We start from the raw sequence: 7,200 nt of genomic DNA, 5'->3' as shown, positions 1-7,200 counted from the left end.
GCCAGGAACCAGGGAGAAAGTCCAAATATACTTCTGATACACCAGTGGGCATCACCTGTACTTTTCAGTGAAGATGGACAAGGACCAATCCAGCTAAGACAGGTGGTGACCCTCCTGGGGTGAGGACGGGCTCGCGGTGCCACCCCGGCATCTGGTTTCATTGCCACCAGCCTCTCCCACCTGACCTCTGCCAGACTCTTTCCATAAGAGCACATCTCTGACTGCATCTTTCTCTTGCTCAAAATGAAGTCCTGGCATCACTGCAGTCTTGTCTTTCCAGATTTACTTGAACTAAATAAATAAATTTAAATAAATTCACTTTGCTGTGTTCTCCTGTCTCATGCCATGTTTTCCTCTCCCATGCCTGTCCAAATCCTTTCCTGTTTCTATGTGAAACCATCCTCAATACGTGTCCCGACCCACTAATCCATCTTCAGGAGAATCCTCTCTTTAGCTTAAACATACAAGAGGTACAGGGTCTGGTTTGTGTGTGTGTGTGTGTGTGTTAGTCACTCAGTTGTGTCTGACTCTTTGTGACCCCGTGGACTGTAGCCCACCAGGCTCCTCTGTCCATGGGATTTCCCAGACAAGAATACTGGACTGGATTGTCATTTCCTCCTCCAGGGGATCTTCCCCACCCAGGGGTCCAACCCTAGTCTCTTGCATTGCAGGCAGAGTCTTTACCATCTGAGCCACCAGGGAAGCCCACAGGGTCTGGTGCTGTGGTCCTCAAACACCTTTGCTTGTGTTTGCCTCAAATAATTTTTTATAAGACCATGTGTCCCTTCACACATTTTAAATTGACATTTTAAAAGTTTCTATTATAACTTCAAGTACCTGCAAAAGCAGTAACAGATGGTACAGTGGGTCTCACACTTGAGCAGGCATCAGAATCACCTGGAGGGCAGGTGAAAACATAGAATACCAGGGCCTGTCCTCAAGAGGTTCTGATTCAGTGGGTCTCGGATGGGGTCTGGGAATTTGCATTTCTGTAAAGTTTCCAGGTGATCCCAGTGGTGAGGGCCCTGGAACACACTCTGAGAACTGCTATTCTGGTGTACTGTAAATATTGACATTTTAAGTAAAATTGTCACATCACTCCCTTAAATATATTCAGTGGAATCTAAAAGTGGCAGCAGTTTGAGAGCCATAATCATCCAACTTTTAAAAATACAAGAATAAGCTCCTCTTGACAACTGGAAATTTTATATTGCTCTTTTTTCCCTTTGAGCTTTTATTTCCATCCTATTTCCCCCACTGAATTTTATGCTAATGTAATATGTTTTATTCTTAAAAGTATTTTATTGATCACTTTTCACATATCTGTCATAAATGTATGTTAGAAGTTGAAATTGAAATGTATTTAAATTTCCTATAATTATTAGGCTCTGAGTATTTAAGATTTTTATTTTGGATTAAATATTATAGTTTTTTGTTGTTATACTAACAATATTATAGTTAGTGGTAATATATAACTGAACAAAACAACATAAACATTCATTAAAGATGAAAATGGAATTTTATTGGAAATGTACCACACTAAGATGGGACTGTTTTTTAAATTAGTTCTTGTACTTTTACTTAATATTACTTAATTCTAGAATGATACAGGCTTCTATATAAATTCTATTCCTATTTTTACTTTTTATAGACACAGCACCAAAGAATATTGTTGATGTTGAAAATGGAGTAAATTATGTAACTGCAATTTTACTTAATTCTCTGAATGCCTTCCAAGTTATGGACCAACAATCTCACAGTGATCTAACACCCAGAATTATTTTTTTATGATCTACCAGCTAAAAATGTGATTATGTCTCCTTCTATACAGTTGAAAGCAAAGAATTAGAAACCACCTGCTTTGCAAAAGGGTTTATTACCAAATATTTGAGCCATTCTCTTTTTTCAGTACTGACACGTTTATTTCAAATTATCCCTTTCTTTGCTGCACTGGAGGTTTTGTTTTGTTTGCCGAGTTTTTGCTTTTTTAATTATCTAGGACAGGGGTTGGCCAACTATGGCCGGCTGATGCTGGCCAAATTCTGCCATCCTGTTTCTGCACAGCCCTCGAGCTAAGCATGGTTTTTACATTTTTAAAAGATTGTAAGACACACACAAAGAAGAACATTCAGAGATGGTATGTGACCCACATTTTCTGAAATATCTACTATCTGACCCTTTTCAGGTAAAGTTTTCTGAATCCTAATCTAGGACAAAGCAACTTCCTGCTAAAGTCAGGAGGGTGACCCCACACCTTAATTTGTGCAGTGAAGACTGGCCATTCTGAAAGGGTCTGTCATGATGCTGGATTCTCAAGATGATCATTTTCTTTTTATTTTTTATTTTTTTTGAAGTTTTTATTTTGTATTGGGGTATAGCCAATTAACAATGTTGTGACAGTTTAAGATAGAACAGCGAAGGAACTAGGATGATCAATTTTCACAGAGGACATATGGAACATTCAAATTGGCAAACGATTCCCTATGTATTGCTGCATAACCAATACCCAAAACTTGGTAGCTTAAACTGAGAACAGTCATTTAACTTGCTCACAAATCTGTACCTTGAGTGGGATTGGGAGGGGAAAACTCGCCTGTGCTTCACGGGACTTAGCTAAGGGCTGGGAGATGTGTTTCCTATATGACCTCTCACAGCTGTCACATGGGAGCTCAGAGGGTGGAAGCTGGGGGCTTCAGGACCTGTGCAGGCTGGTCCTTGACTGGTATTTGGGTATTTGGATGTGGGGAGGGGGTCTCACCTCCCTAACTGGTGAGAGTGGTTCTCTGCGCTTAAATTGTTTATACAAGCAATGTAGTTTATGCTAAATACCAGTTTCCTTTTGAGGCTCTAGAATCTTGGGACATACTAGGCAGAGAGTGCCTACAAGACCAGACCACCATAAAAGCCTTGGGCAGTTTGTCTCTTAGCCCTTCTTGACAATGACAATAAATGTTAGCTGCTCAGTCATGTCCAACTCTTTGTAACCTCATGGACCCACCAGGCTTCTCCGTCCATGGGATTCTCCAGGCAAGAAAATTGGAGTGGGTAGCCATTCCCTTTTCCAGCAGGTCATCCCAACCCAGGGACTGAATTCAGGTTTGCCGCATTGCAGGCAGCTTCTTTACTGTCTGAGCCGCCAGAGAAGACCATAAGCCCTCCTTGGTAGATGTCATTTCACACACATGGTCACACACGTTGCAGGAGGAATTCAGCACATCCTGTGTGACTCCCAAGGGCGAGGACTCCAGAGGCTTATGCTGTCTCTCCTGACTTTGCCCCACGCACCTTTTCCCTTTGTGATTTTGCATTGTATCCTTGCATGTAACAATAAATCTTAGCTGTGAGTACAACCATATGCTGAGTCCTGTGAGACCTCACAGTGAATCATCAAACCTGGGGATGGTCTTGGGCCCCCCTCACAGCTCCTCTTCATATAAGCTGCTCCATGAAGTCTGGGCTTCCTCACAGCATGGCAGCTGGGTCCCAAATCGAGTGTCCTGAGAGAATGCGCCAGGTGGACCGCACCTCAGTAGTCATGTAGCATCACTTCTGCCCACTCTGTGAATTGAGATATTCATAAAGCCTACCCAGTTTCAAAGGGAAGATACACAGACTCCTCCTTCTGGTGAGGGTATGGCAAGGTTCCAGAAAATATGGATGGGAAATATTGTTTAAGCTAATCTTGAAAAATAAAATCAGTCATACCCTTAAAAGCACCTGAACCTCCCTTTGAAATGTCTCTGAATATCTTCAGGATGGGTTTCCCAGTTTGAGACTACTGGCGCAGTGAATAAAACATTGACTTTTGAGTCAGAGAGACTGAGTTTGAATCCTGGCTCTGTAACTTCCTATCAAGAAAGTAATGCCCATTAGTAATTTCCTAACATGCAAACCTGTTGATTGTTCTGAGGATTTAGGAGCAATTGCTTGAGGCCCAGAGACCGGCTATGAAGCTTTGAGAATTTACTAATCTATTCATTCAACAAATATGTATTGAGTGCCTTTTATGAGTCAGCACTGTGTGAATCCTAGATGTGCAATGCTTAGCCAATTGATCAGTCCTCATGGACCTTACAGAAGAGGAAAAAACCAAATCAAATGATCACACAAATGAATAACAACACGTTGTGTGAAGCTCCATAAAAGGAGAATCCAAGGGTGAATTCCACCAGAGTATAAGCTCCATGAGGGTTTTGCGTATTTTGTTCTCTGATGGATCTCTATCACCTAGAAGGTGGTCTGGCACAAATCAAGTGCTAAATAAATACTTGTTGAATGAATGAGTGCATGAATGAATGAAATCTATGAGATTACTTCTTGAAGGGCTAGTGTAAATCCTTATAGGAAGTGCTATTTTGGCTGGTGTTAAAGATAAACTCCATTTTCTTAGCTCGATTTCTATTGAATGAATTTGTATTAACCCAATTCTCAAGAGACTAATTTATGCACAGAATATACTTATTATTCTTGTAGTGGGAGACATATTTGATTTAGTATTTCCCTAGGAAGCACCCAAAAAACTCCAAAGGGAACTATCTTTGGTTTTACTACAATTCTGCTGTGTTAAGCAGTAGTTAGAGACCTCTTGGAGAGCCAAATTAATTATCAGAATGCTAATATAGAAGAACCTGGAATCAGTAGAATGAACACCACACAGATTTAAGGGACATTCACACAAGTCACTCATACAAATTACATAAAACCACTTTCCTACCAGGAACACTCCTGTGTACATCACATTCTTCCTTTCTTGGTGGTGCTTAGGAATCATAGCAACTCACATTGTTAGAATTACTCCTTTTCCTAGATTTCAAGCTAGGAACCAGACTGATATGAAATTCTAGGGCCCTATTCTTCTGCTTGGAGCTGTCTGTGAACCTAGTCTCATCAAGGCAGCTGTCTTCTCGAGCTTATGCCAATGTGACCTTCCTCCTATTTCCTGGCATCCTTTAAACTCAAAGGTCTATGAAGGTACTTGCTTGTGTAGGGGAGCAAATTCACCACCCGCAAAACGTCTCTTTGGTATGCAGATTATTTCAAACCGAAAACAATCAAAGCCTCCAAGACTCATGAAGAACCTTTGACCTTCTGTCTATCTGACTAAAGACTGTAGACAGACGACAGTTCCAGGAAGGGCGTTTCACCGTAGGTAACTATAGTATGAACTAGGCGTGTAGACAAGAAGAAACCTAGCAAAGTTTGTTTAAATTCCTCTCTGTCCCACTGTCTCTGCATGGCCCAGCAAACATTTGTTCACCAAACATTTGCTTTTCTATCTCCATGTCAATTGCTTTCCTCCCCCTTAAGATCCCAAACCACTTCTCCCCACATCCTCTTTTGTCTTTGCTGCTAAATCACTTCAGTCGTGTCCGACTCTGTGCGACCCCATAGATGGCAGCCCACCAGGCTCCTCCGTCCCTGGGATTCTCCAGGCAAGAATACTGGAGTGGGTTGCCATTTCCTTCTCCAATGCATGAAAGTGAAAGTGAAGGTGCTCAGTCGTGTCTGACTCTTAGCGACCCCATGGACTGCAGCCCACCAGGCTCCTTTGTCCATGTGATTTTCCAGGCAAGAGTACTGGAGTGGGTCGCCAGTGCCTTTTGTCTTTGAGGATGGTCTTTAACATAAGGGTTTTGGCCATTTTGGAGAGTTACTCACTTCTGGGTCTCTCCCTGTGTATGCATGCTAACAAACTTTTGTTTGATTTTCTTCTGTTCATCTGCTTCATGCAAGTGTGCAAAGTCACTTCAGTCATGTCCAACTCTTTGTGACCCTGTGGACTGCAGCCCACCAGGCTCCTCTGTCCATGGGATTTTCCAGACAAGAATCCTGGAGTGGGTTGCCATGCCCTCCTCCAGGGGATCTTCCTGACCCAGGAATTGAACCCGAGTCTCTTACGTCTCCTGCATTGGCAGGTGGGTTCTTTACCACTAAAGCCACCTCATCTGTCTCATGCAATTAAATTCTTAGACCAGCCAGAAGAACCTAGCAAAGTAGAGGAAAATTTCTTCCTTCCCAACCTATACCTCTTAGAGGAAGTCCTCCATGCATCCATCTGCTCTCTCTGGGTAGTGTACCTATGTCTGTACGGATAAGTGCAGTTTTCTGTGTGACTCTCCATAAACCTGCATTCAGGTGTAACAGCAAAGTCTTGTGCTTTACTTCACAAGCCCAATGAGACCATTCCCCTCACTGTTTCAGCACATCTTCCAGCAAGGAAGCATACACGTGTATATCTGGGTCTTGAGAGGATAGATACATATTTGCTATCAGAAGTCCCTCAGGGGCATTTTAAGACTGCTGATTCTGCTTAAACCAAATGACAGGTGAGTCAAGGGAGAATCTAGAAGACTGGGCCCTGCTCGGACCCCAGAGAAGCTGTCATTCACTGAACCACGAAGAAGAGAAGGGAATGAGTTAATATGAACGCTGGCAAGTCTCAGAAGAGGATTTTGCTCACAAAAACTGAAAATAGCACGTGGAAGTAGGACATTTGAGCCTTATGGAAAAGAATTAAAGGATATTCTATAACAAAATGCTGTTAGGAAGGTGGGGGATCTCTACAGAACCACGGGGGTCTGCAGTGCTGCAGATTCAAACGGTCATTTCTAGCTCATGAAACTTAATAAAGTTAATTTCCTAAAAATGAAGGTTTCCCCCCATCTGCCTTTATAAAACGAATGTTCCTAGTCACAGTCTTTCATGTCACCAGTAGGACAACAAATTATGTTTTTTAAGCAGCATTGCCTTGGAACTGTCACAGCCACTAGAGCGTTGAGTACTTTTACTGTAAGATCTTCAAAATCATCAACAGAGCAGCAAAAGGAAAGCAGGGGCAGTGACCCTGAATGTTCTGGCCTCAGGACCACAGAGGTCAATATATTGGGCTTCCTGAAACATCACTTTTGGCCTTGCCCTCCCTCTCTCCTCTCTCTGAGACTGGGCTTTGCATTCTCAGGAATGCTGAATGCATCTTGAATTGAACCTTTGCTTAAAAAAAAAAATTCATTCCCATGTATTAATTCCCTCCTAAGATATAGTCAGGTTACATCAGAGCTGCTGCTTGTCCACGTGGTGCTTTTGGACAAATTAGAAAAGGCATCATTTACACTTAATCTCAAAGTGAAAGTGAAGTCACTCAGTTGTGTCCGATTCTTTGCGACCCCGTGAACTGTAGCCTATCAAGCTCCTCTGTCCATG

This window comes from Giraffa tippelskirchi, chromosome 11 (assembly GCF_054371585.1).
Source record: "Giraffa tippelskirchi isolate mGirTip1 chromosome 11, T2T-mGirTip1v1.2.pri, whole genome shotgun sequence".
NCBI classification, from domain to species: Eukaryota; Metazoa; Chordata; class Mammalia; order Artiodactyla; family Giraffidae; genus Giraffa; species Giraffa tippelskirchi.
This window is presented reverse-complemented; position numbering follows the sequence as displayed.